This window comes from Dromaius novaehollandiae, chromosome 4, assembly GCF_036370855.1.
Source record: "Dromaius novaehollandiae isolate bDroNov1 chromosome 4, bDroNov1.hap1, whole genome shotgun sequence".
In the NCBI taxonomy this organism is placed as follows: Eukaryota; Metazoa; Chordata; class Aves; order Casuariiformes; family Dromaiidae; genus Dromaius; species Dromaius novaehollandiae.
This window is the reverse complement of record NC_088101.1, coordinates 84,770,845-84,783,025: the sequence shown is the minus strand read 5'-3', so window position 1 is coordinate 84,783,025 and position 12,181 is coordinate 84,770,845. Positions and strand designations below refer to the sequence as shown.

The 12,181-nt window shown below is 55.1% G+C and overlaps 1 protein-coding gene across 4 annotated transcripts in view; it reads right to left on the bottom strand.

Annotated features, from left to right (window-relative positions):
• Positions 1–11,173, bottom strand: part of RNF24 (ring finger protein 24) — a 30,498-nt gene extending 19,325 nt beyond the window's left edge. Inside the window, exons 1-2 of one of the 4 annotated variants that reach the window (XM_064511630.1) lie at positions 11,110–11,157; positions 9,136–9,258 (exon numbers count right to left, since the gene is read on the bottom strand). The gene's annotated coding sequence lies outside the window, so the exon portion shown is untranslated. Of the gene's footprint in view, positions 1–9,098; positions 9,259–11,109 lie in introns of those variants that run through there. The other 3 variants (XM_064511628.1, XM_064511627.1, XM_026121823.2) reach the window with 3 other exon arrangements.
• Positions 11,174–12,181: the final 1,008 nt, after the last annotated feature.

Sequence of the window (12,181 nt, the reverse complement as noted above, 5' to 3'; positions counted from 1 at the left end):
GGCGTAGCAACCAGCCCGCAGACTGCATCGAGCATCTCTTTAAAGGTCAAGAGAGCACGTGATGCCTGGGAGTAGTTATATAAGCTTTTACTACAAGTTAGAGATGCTTCAGGAGAGCTCGTTTATCAAATCGGAGCCCCAAATTGGCCAGCAGCCTTTGAGTATCTGGCAAGCTGAGGAAGGGAAACCAAGGCTCTTCCTCCCCGTCGTCCTGCTCTTCCAACCCACTTTCCACCATTCCCCGTCTTTAGGAGATGCTCGTGGTGGATTGGATGGGAAAACCCATGCGGAGGGGACACGGGAGAAGGGTCCTGCCAGCCCAAGGAGGTCCCTGCAACGCGGGGTTATGGAAACGCCGCCGGAGAAGCCGGGTTTCCTCTGCTCCGCGGGGGCTGCCGCGGTAAATCACGTCCGGACGCGCAGAGCGAGGCTGCTGAAATACCACCGCGGCGGCTCCTGGCACTTCTCGCTGAGAGTGCCACGGCCTCATTAGTGGAGTGGAAATTATGAGCTTGCCTTTGTACGCATTAAAAAACTCGCCTCCGAAAGCGCGCTGGGCCGCGGCCAGAAATTCCTGGCTTGTAGCTCCTGCGATTTGACAGTCAGCGTCGCCTCGCTTACCCGGGTCGAGCAAACACCGGGCAGCCCACGGAGAAATCAAGCTGGAGGGGGAGAAAAAGTTTTATTTTTAAATCTGTAGGGAAAGCAAAAAGGTGCTGAACAGTGGGGTTTTGGCTAAGCCTTTGCGTTAGCTTCATGACCCGTGTTTTTCCGTGCAGCCTAGCGAAGAGCAGGTTGCTGACCACGTCGCTAATTAAAGCGCGGGTTACCATTAAGAGCACACAGGAGCCTGGGGAGTGTGTTGGGGAGCTTCGTCCTTCTCCCATCGCTCACCGAGATCCCTCCAGATGCGATTTTGCAAAATCTCGTTCGAGCAAAACTTTAAGGTTGGCTCCTTATTTACCTGAACGGCAGCTGCGAGTGATCCAGCTGTGCAAATCCAACGTTATCTGCTGAATGACTAATACAGTTGGGTGCCAAGGGCCCCCCAAAAAATTAATATCGCACCAAAAGCCACAGGGAATGAGGGAGAGGATTAAGATATTATCTTAACCTCTTTGATTTGCAGATAATTCTATAAATTGTTTTGGCTCTTGAAATTAAAAATCCCCCATCTCTATCAGCAACAGCAAATAGACTCCTTTTCACAACTCATGCGCAGCGATGAGGTTACGCTGCATAAGAAGAAAGAAAGGGGGGAAATAAAGGCTCGGCTAATCCCTGCAATTTTATAAGCATCTCAGACACTAATCCGTTGATCTCATTGAACAGGATTAGCATTACTCTCTCGCCAGTAAATTTAAGACGTTTCGAAGCAGATGTAAACAAAAGCAGAGCGCAGCGCAGAGCCTGCCGCCGCGCAGCACGCCGTCGCCGAGAGCGCCTCACCTGCCCTTCATCGCGGGGACGAAAAAAGGGGGATTTTCCTCCAAATCCCGACCACGGCTGTCCGGGATGCAGCAGCGCCGATGCCCAGCGTAACGCTGGCCGTCTGCGCCCACATGAAAGGTGAGCTCGCGGCCGAGGCGAGTTCCCGTCCCGGGTGAAGCCGCGGGAGCATCCCGCCGGGAGGATTTCTTGGAGAGCGGTGTGATGGGGTTGATGTGGGCTAGGCAGATTTTTGGGGAGGTTTTGCTGCTGGTTTAAGCCTGTGCTGAGAGGTCACGGCCTCCCCTCCCCTTTCCTTTTGCCGGCAAAACCGCACGAATCTGAGCTGGGAGCGGATCAGGCTGAAAATGACCGTAAGAAAAAGTAGGAATGTGCAGCCGGGGGGAAAGACGGGAGCATGGATTCGGATCGGCTGTGAATCCGCAGCCTGAAGCTTCAGTAGTCTAAAACGTAACGTTTTTATGAGAACGATGCTCCAGCTGAAAAAAACCAGACTTGTTCTGCACGGGGTGCAGCAAACCCGCATCGTTTCAATAGTAAGAGATGAGAAACCGAGCTTCCGAGCAGCAGATTCGGTAGTTCTCCCAACAACTCCCGTTTTACGCTGCTCCATGGGCAACCTCTAACAGCACAGCTTTGCAGCAAGGACCTGCACTAAGGTGCAAAGATACAGCACCTACCTGTGCAAGCAGCCCAGCTGCGATGTTTGCAAAGACCACAGATCACCCTAAAAATAACTCCTTTGATTTCAGAGATGGAGCAGACAACGCGCAACCTTTTTTGATACAAACCGCAGCCGCCTCCTTGGGAAAAGTTGCTTCTAAGTTATACGTGCTGGCTCCTAAGAGAAACTACGGACACGAAATATGAAGCAGGCTTCGATAACAGATAAGAAGGATTAAAGGGATCCTTTGTCGAGCCAAAAGCAAACTTTTGTCGGCGCTTGCTTCTTCCTTCTTCTAATTCCCTTAAAAAGAAAATCTAAATGGTTTCATCCGCAATTTAAGACTGAATTCAACCGCATCAGGAGTCCTCTTAAAAGCACTCCTTTGCGAATTGAAGTCCTCAATGGGGAGGTAACAGAAAGCTTTCTTCTTGTGCACAGAATAGGATTTTTTTGGCTTTTTGGAAAAACGCTCGCCATCCCAGCAGAGCTCAATCTCCCAAATCCCGCAATGCTGATGCTCCCGGTTTTAGCGTCCGAGGTCGGACCAATTCCTCAGCTCCCGCAGAGCCTCCTCTGGACGGGAATACGGCATCCGAGGCCGGGCCCGTCCCCAGGCCCGTTTCGCTCGCCCGGCCGCGATGCATCCCGGTGCTTCGCCACGGCCGCACGGACCGATTTCTCCCCTCCCGGGAGCCGACACGAAAACGAAGCCCCAAAGCGGGTCCAAATCCAGCTGCACCGTGCAAAACCCGCTGCCGAGGGAACGGTCCCAGACCAAACGCACCGGGTTCGGCTGAAAACCAGCAAGGCGGCGGATGGGCTCCCGACAGCAACGGACGCCGGTTTGCTTGTTCCCCCTCTCTAAATCCAGCGCTATATATACCCCCGCGGCCGAGACGCTCACAAAAGAAAAATGCACGACTGCGTTCGTGACCAATCGGAGAGGAAACTGCCCGAGCGGCGAGCCAGGCCCGACGCAGCGGTTTTGTCCCTGGTACAAAGCGCGATGGAAAAACGAGAGTCTTTAAAGCGACCCTGGAACTATTTATGGGCTCGCTGAAAAGCTCTGCGTGCGGAGGAGGTTAATTTGATCCTGACATTCTCTTAGTAGTTTAATTTTGCGCAGGCTGCAAGCAAGAAGAGCGCGGCTGGGGATGAAGAAAGACTCTTAAATCCCTTTTTTTAGTGTGCAGCAGTCAGGCTGCGGGGCTGAGCACAGGGAAGCAGAGGCAGGTGGCAGAGAGTGCATCTTCCCACCTCATTTTTTGGGGTAATTTGGCTTCCCAGGCCTCTTACCTGCAGGGATCTACACTGCTTAAAAGAGATTTAAGAGCCCAAACCTCCCATCTCCAAGCCCACGTCCCACAGATCCTGAGATGGACTCAAAAACCAGGTTCTCAACCACCCCACGAATCGTGGAGCATCTCCAGGGGCAGGACGGCTGGACAGGCCACGGTGCCAAGCCTCTGCAGGTCCCACCAAGTTTTGTTTCAAACACTCTCCCAAGCCAGGAAACCTGGGAAGCGCCCTGCTATTTCCAGGCAGCGGTAGTGAAACGGCCACAAGCTCAAAGATTGCTAAAATAAGACTGTTACTACTCTCCCAGCTCAGTACTTTCAGTTTCTCTCTCGTTAACAGCCTTTCTGGGAACCTGGCGTGGTCTCCTCTAAGGCGCTTTGCAAGCTAAAAGCTGTATTAGCAGCCTAATTCCTGCAAGGCTAATCCTCTACGTTAATAAAAAACAGAAAGAGTTCTTCTTATTTACTTTGCACGTTCGCAGGCCTTGAGCTGGAGTAGAAAGAGCAAGCAGATAAATGAGTTCTCTGCTCAGATCTCCTCTCTCACTTGAGCCCTCATCACCCGAGTGCCTCAATAACAAAATAAGCAAGCTCACTGCATGAATTTTATAAATCCGACCGCTGCCAAAAAACAAACTCCTCATGCTCCAACAGTGACCTTTAAACCAGATTACTGGGATATAAACGGCAATGGAGAAGCCTCCAAAGCTGCCTGCCCTCCACATCGGCTTCCTCTCATTCCCACCAAACATCCTCTCATTCCCACCAAACATCCGCGGGGAAAATTTTGCAGGCTGCCTGCGGTCCAGTCCTCAGCGCAACGCCTGTCCCACGCTTTCATCTTGACTGCTTTTCCCTCCCCTCCCCCTCAGCAGGATCTCTCCCGGTTTTTCCAAAGGCTGATCCAGTTTTAGCCCAGATGGCTCCCGTCGTTTTTGCAATCTGAGACCTCACAGTCTTTGGCTACGTCAACACAGCTGCTTGCAGCTAATTTAGTCCACGGGCTCTTGTACCCAGCGCCCGCTTCACAGGCTTGCGCCCGAGATCTGTTGCGCAGGTCGGCTTTAATGCTTTTTGCTTTACTTGGCCTCCTTGCTCCAAACTCATCACGAGGTTCGGGGCACGGCGAGGCGCTGAACCTTGCTCTGCCCTGCCAAAGCTGGTCCCTAAGTGTTGGGTGGTCCTGCCTCTGATCAGGTCTTCTCCTCCACCCACGGCTCCTGTCCTACTGCCACTCAACCCTACCTTAGAGGTGTCACACCCGTTCCACCCTAACACGGATGCTGTTTCTGACATCCTCTCGCCTGCCCATTGCTTCACCCCGTACCTGCGTTGCCTCCACACCTTCCTCGGGCTTCCAGCAAGAGCCGAGCACATCGCTCCTTCCTCCGCATCTCATTTAAATTCTCATCTTTTTGCTCACCTGGAAAAGCAATATTCACACCCAGGCCTCCTTGTCTCCGCCTTTAACTCATGCAGTCTTCCTCTCACTGCCCCGTAACGTGGCCGTGCAAAACACGGTCCCTGGGACCATCTTCTTCCCCCAGTGCCTGATGTACTTCACAGCCTCTGAAATGTGCCCCTGGCTCGCCTGCTTCAATAAACCAACCTCGGGCATCTCAAATTTCATGGCCCTGCTTCCACCTCGTTACCTGACTCTTCCAACGCCTTCCTCGTTACCCTCCATGGCACGGAGCACGCTTTTGAGTTGCCTGGGATGGCTGTTATATCCTCCCGTTGATGCATCTCTGGCAGCACACTTAGGAGAAATCAATTAATTAATAAGAGCTTAAGAACAAGCGAGTCCACGCAGTTGGCACTTGATGTGTTTGCAGGCGTGAAATGTTCCATATGCGCAGAAAAGTGACACGTTTGACCGTCCGTGTCATTCCCTCGCCAACACGTCGGGGAGGGAAGTGCAATTCTGCGAGCGGCTGAACGACGCAGCTCTGACCCCAGGCGAGATCTCGGGTGCATCCGAGGGGCAAAGGGGACGGGGGGGAACCGAGGGCCTTCCTAGCCCACCGGTCGTGGCCCTGAGAAGATGATGAGGCTTCATCTTTCTCAGGCTAAAAGTAAATTAGTTCTGCTGATGACTATCAGATCAGCTAGTGCATTTGTCAGCTCAGCAGCTGATACCACCAGATAAACAGCCAGCAACTTCCACGTACGCGGTGGTTTTATTTCCTTCCCTCGAATGACAAATGCATGCTTTTCCGAACAGGTCACCTCCAGCACCGAATTTCTCACTCTCGGGAGGACTGAAACAACCAAGGGGCACCAAGCCGTGTCAGGTGCTGGTGGAGCTCACCCGCAGACAAGCCCACGTCGCACCAGACCTCTGAACGCTGCCGCACCTCGTGCATCATTTCTAAAGTTGTTTGAAAGCGCTGTAAATAAGCAGCCAGGGCCGCGACACGCACAGGACAGCTGCTCCCAATACAAAGTCTGAGTCAGCTACAGCCTTCGTGGCAACGTTGCTATAAAGGCATAGAGGGAAAGGAGTCTATACGAGATATAAGCTATCTTATGTCAACAAAACCCGGGTTTATTATGAATGATTGTAGGAAATAAAAATAAACAGAAAGCCAGCTCCGTTCAGAGACGCCGCGGAGTTCAGTTACTCGCCAACCATAACAGACGGACACACTTGAACACTAGCGGAAACCTCCAACCCCAGACAAACCTCCCTCCCAGCTCTTACACCTACGGTTTTATACGTGCCACAAAGCGGTGAAACAGGGCCCAAACCTGTCCCCCACGTACAGGCCACTTTAAACAGCAGCTCCCCACTCCAGCAGCAAATGAATCATCCCCACGTAAATGCAGCCTGCAAAAACGCTTTGGGATCGTTGCAGACCAGAGACTTTGCAAAGCGCTTGCTCTATCCTCAGCAGCATCTGCACTTCCCGCCCCAGCCGAAGGGACCCCAAGCAGCTCTGCAGAGGGATCGCGGCGTATCGGAGCGGGGAGAGACGAGTGCACCCAGCCACGTTTCGCTCCATCTTCTCATCATCCAGATGGTGTTTTATGACTATGAGCTAATCACTCGCAATATGTCTTCTCCGGCTGATACGGCCAACAAGGACCGGTTGTTAAGAGGGACGGCTGAAGACGTACGTGCAGAAACGTGGCTCACAAGCACAAAAGCCCCCTGCAAAAGTTGCGTATTGCTGTACTGTCTAGTACATCGTTCAGGCATCTGGGAGGATCAGCTTGAAACGTCAATCCCGCTTGACTAAATCCCCAAAACACAGTCCTGCCGCTTTCTCGCAACGCGGCCTCCAATCTGGTTCATGCCACCACCCCGGGGCACGGGCAGGACCACCCTCCTGCCAGAAAAGGTGGCAGCGAGCAGCGGTTATCTTCCCACTCCCCATTCGGCACATACGCTCTCGGTCATTGGAAAGTCACGCAGATGCCACTTGATATCCGGAATATTTTCATCTATGCATCTTTCATCGCTGGCCTGCCGCAGGTATCTCCAGCGGAGCAGACCGGAGCCCGGGCTGCACACACGAGAGCTCCCCTGCCTTCCCAAATCTCAAACAGCCTCCAGACTGAAGAACAACACTAGTAACCAACACGCGGCTCTAAAACGATCAAAAACAGGTTTCGGAGAGGAGGAGGGTCCTAGCCAGCAGAGAAGCGTTGGCACAAACTTTTCCTCAGCTAAACAACGAGCAAAATGAGAAAATCCCACCTGAACCAGTTGTAAGATGGAGCCTACGGAGGTTATAGAGGAGATTTTTTGGCTGTGACTGGGTGTAATAACACCCAAGAGTATGAGGCCCAGGGAGCTCTTCATCATCCTCACCTTCAGCGAGAGAAGGCAGAAGAGCTTGCTTGCTCTGTGAGACAGCAGCGCGATTGGCGCTGTTTCCCATTAGCTCAAGGGATTTATAGGAGGACGAGGGTTTTCTTTCTCCTTCCAAAAGCAACTGGAAGAGTTGGATTTTCCTTGTTTCGAGTTTGAAAGCTCCTGGTGTCTTTGATAGTTGCTCAACGCGGCTAAGACAGACATGACGCAGGCTGAGCGCCGTCAGGACTGGAACTGTCACCCGCGGGGGTCAGCCCCGTGACTTGCTAACGGGATCAGGCCATCTCTCCCGGCTGCTTTTGGCACACACTGTAAGGATTTTTAAGATTTTTTTAAATACATCAATTAGTACATTTGAGTCTCTTCCATACTACCCTCAAGCATTTCTTCTGTCAGGGGCTATGTTATTCCACCCTGAGTTATCTGAGGCAAGGGCTTATTATTTTTCCGGGCTCTGGGCCAAATTTGTATTTAATTTTTGCCACAGATGGCACAGCACTCTAGATACATCAACTGGAGTATCTACCCTTTATGACTGAAGTAATAGAGCAAATAACTTGATTTACTCAGGGCTCTTTCGTTCAACATGTTTAAGGTAGTTCTGTTTACACCTACCATAACAAAAGCGTTAATACGAATTCAGGCCACGTGCTTACTAATAAACCGAACGTTCGTGGGAAGTTAAGCAAACAGGAAAGTAAGAACTACTAAAACTTGTATTTTGCTTTATTGCAAGCCAGACATTAACTACCCTCGAGAAAGCCTCATTTCAGTCATCGAGACGATTTTTTGAGCTCAGCGGGACCGACTAAGCTACGATGCAATCCCTGCCTGCCCGGTCAGCAGCATTTCGAGGTTGCATCTCTCACGCCGAGCAGCAAGGGCCTAGGTAAGTAACTGCTTCACTTCACTTCAATAACGTCCTTGATGTAACAACAAACATGGGCACTGCGAGAGGTGACACACCAGCTACCTGGTTTAAGGAGCAAGTTTTACCCTGGTGATGTGGTTTTAAACAGTACGTAACGAAGCCAAAAAACAGGATATGAAAGGTTTTAGCACAGCTCGGACTCTGAGGAGTGACTCTGCAGGACTGGTAAGGTGGGGCTGATTTCGCACCAAGCGTATGGTGTTTGCAGGAAAGGTATTTTCCCCGTCTCCCAGCCCTCTGGGCAAGGCTCGGAGAGCTGCAGTGGCGACTCTTCACCAAAGTGAAGATTTTGCTGAGGCTATTTTACCTCCAGTTGTAGGTGCCACCCCATTCTTCCCTCTTGCTGCTGCACAGCTACCAGAGAAGGACCTTAGGGAAGGTGTAAGAGAAGCCAGAAGTCATATGGAGAGCAGGAGCTACCAGTTCTGTTGATGAAGACTGACCCTGCTCACTCTCACCATGCTTCTGCTCGCCCAGGAGCAGGTACCACTGCTTCCCCCGTCTCCTTCCCACTAACGCGAGCAGATCGGAGCTGCAAAGCAGGCGGCAGAGCCGACCTCCAAAGCGCCAGCGGTGCAAGGTCACTTTTCAAACCAGAGCTGTCCTTAAAAAGTAAATCAAACCCATCAAGGCAATAATCCGAGCCAGGGCCTGGGTTTCATTCACCTTCACCCTTTTTCCCTCCCACCAAAGTCTCAGTGCACAAAGCAGGCCCTGGCCTGTTTCATTTAAAGCTCGTGAGTGGGTCATGCTAGCTTTGGTTGAACAACTTCTCTGCCTGTTAGCAAGCACATATTGAAGGGCTTTTATGCACCTGAAATTTGGTTTTTACGAACCTGAACTAAGAGTACGGTACCCTCCCCATCCACAGACGCCCCGTGCTTTAGTAGTTCTCCACCTTTCCCATCTCTTCGTTGCAAAGCGTTTCCTCACCTGAGCACCCGAACACGAGAGGACAGCCAACACCTACCACGCAAGAGATGCTCCAATTACGCTTATGACTAATTCATCTGTTCTGTAGGAAGCTGCTATCTCTCTCCGACACAGTCTGCAGCTGGGATACGTTTCCTGCAAACTATGTGATCCAGGATAACTAATAAAAAGGAGATTTAAGCGGTCAGTTTATCCGTTTCGGTATACGCGTGGAAAAAACAGCCAAGGATGGTGCGCTCGCAAACAGCGAGAAACAAAGGAACGATCTGCTGGAACAATAACACAGCAACGTGGTCTGTCTGTCTTCTGCTTAGAGTCTTCATCCGCAGACTGCAAATTAGAGCCCTTCCTCCTGGAAACGGGCCCGCGCCACGGCAGACCGAGACAAAGAAGAGCCAGCGAGACGCGATTTCAGCAGGAACCGAGGACCCGGGCGGTTCTCCCCTCGGCGCAAAACCAGGACAACGAGACACGCGCCTGCGTCTCCCTGCCCGGCAGCCCCGCGAGAGGAGCCGCCGAGCCGGGTCTGCGTGTTGCCGAACACGTTAGACGCGACAGGAAACTCGAGATCAAAGAAAAGGAGCGTGCCAGAGCAATACGTAATCAAAACCTCCTGCCAAAGGTAGGAGGAGAAAAAAAAAATATATCCAATATACACACACGTTTGTGAATGCACATAGGAAGGATTTGGCAGGGCTTTGTTATGTGTGCATGGTTTGCAAGGACTCAGCTCGACCCGCAGGTCCTGGGTACCCGGGCAGCCCTAATCCAGAGGCAGCGACTACAGCAAAACGCCTGCCCTTGCGAAGGGCTCTCGCCGGGAATATAGGACGCTCCCGGCGACGCTCCGCTGTGCTGAAACAAAGCGAGGCTGGGGAAGTCGAGGGAAAACAGCAAAAAAAAAAAAAAACACCACCCACCCAGGAGGTGTGTTTTTATCCTCCAGTTTTCAATCCTGCGGGATCTGCGTGCATCCCCTGCCAAAACCAGCAAACTCTTGGACGCCCAGGCTGTCTCCGTACGTGCCTGCGCGGCCAGAGCGGCCCGCGCCACGGAGCAGCTCCAATCCCACCAGCAGCGCTTTAATTTCTGGGGGTTTTTTAAAGCTTGAGGAACCCACCGCGTTTTGCTTTGGCCCCGGAAAAGCGAGAGGACGTGGCCCAGGGGGGTACCTGCCCCACAGGGCACTGCGTGGGGATGGGGGCCTGGCCCCATAGGGGTGCCTGGAGGGGGTCCCTGCCCCATGGGGATTGCACGGAGACGGGGGCCCACCCCATAGCGGTGCGTGCAGGAGGGTCTCTGCCCCACAGGGGACTGCAAGGGGAAGGGGAGTTCAGCCCCATAGCAGTGCCCACAAGGGAGTCTCTGCCCTAGAGGGTAATGCACACGGAAGTGGGCCTGGCCCCATAAAGGTGCCGGGGGGGTCCCTGCCCCGTAGGGGACTGCACAGGGAAGGGGGCCATCCCCATAGCGGTGGCTGGGAGGGGGGGCCTGCCCCACAGGGGAGTGCATGGGGAAGGGGGCCTGACCCCATAGAGACTGCATGGGGAAGTGGGGCCCAGCCCCATAGCGGTGCCCACAGCAGGGTCCCTGCCCCATAGGGGAGTGCATAGGGAAGGGGGGGCCCGGCCCCACAGCAGTGCCTGCAGGGGGGCCCCTGCCCCATAGGGGATTGCACAGGTAAGGGGGCCCAGCCCCATAGGGGACTGCAAGGGGAAGGGGGCCCGGCCCCATAGCGGTGCCTGCAGGAGGTCCCTGCCCCACGGGGACTGCACGGGGACGGGGGGCCCACCCCACAGCGGTGCCTGCAGGAGGTCCCTGCCCCACGGGGATTGCACGGGGACAGGGGCCCAGCCCCATAGCGGTGCCTGCAGGAGGTCGCTGCCCCATAGCGCAGTGCACGGGGAAGGGGGGCCCAGCCCCACAGCGGTGCCCGGAGGGGGGTCCGCGCCCCACAGGCCCCCGAGCGGTTCCCGGCCCCGGCCCCCCCGGGCCCCGGCCCGACACTCACCCGCCGCTGTCCCCGCCGAGGCTCGCGCCACCCCGCACTGCCCGCGGGGAGGGACCCGGATGGAGCCGGCCCCGCCCCAGGCCCCGCCCCAGGCCCCGCCCCAGGCCCCGCCCCCGCCCGGCTCCGGGCAGGGCGGCGCGGCTTCGCTGCCCGCAGTGCGCCTGCGCGCTCCCCCCTCCCACGCCGGGCGGGGTGTGGCGAGGTGACGTCACGGCCGAGCCCGCGGGGCTGGGGGGGGGGGGCCGAGCCGCCATTGCAGGGCGGGGGCGGGGGGACGGCGACAGCGGCGGGGGGCGGGGGAGGGGGGACCGTGGGGTGAGGGGACGCTGGGGGCAGGGGGACAGTGTGTAGTGGGGATGGGGTGGCCGTGGGGACAGGAGGTGGCCATGGGGACGGGGTGGCAATGGGGACAGGGGGACAGTATGGTAGTGGGGACAGGGGGACAGGGTGGCCGTGGGGACAGGAGATGGCTGTGGGGACAGGGTGGCAATGGGGACAGCATGGCAGTGAGGATGCAGATGAGGGTGGCAGTGGGGACAGGAGATGGCTGTGGGGACAGGGTGGCAATGGGGACAGCATGGCAGTGGGGATGCAGATGAGGGTGGCAGTGGGGACAGGAGGTGGCCATGGGGGTGGGGGACGATATAGTGGGCACATAGTGACGAGGTGGCAGTGGGGACAAGGCAGTAGGGACGGGGGAAAAGGGCTTGCCGGAGCAGACAGGGCCTGCAGAGAAGGACGGGGGTGGCCGTGGGGACAGGCGGTGGCAGGGGAGGACAGTGTGCTGCGCTGCGGCAGCTCGGGGCACGGTCCTCGGGGCCGTGGCGATCATGTGCACTGAGATGCTTGGTGGCATCACGGTCACGTTTTCCAGGCCCTGTTCCTCGCTTGTGACTGTCCCGTGTCCCCTTAGATTCAGAGATTTGTCACCCGCTCTGCAAAGAGTGGAGCGAGTCCGTCGGTACCTGTGCAGCCCGGACTCCCGAGGGAGCACGAGGAAGGAAGGAGGTGGAAAGCAGGAGGATACCCTCTAGGAAGGAAATAGTGGTGGTGACCAGCTGAATCGCTGCCT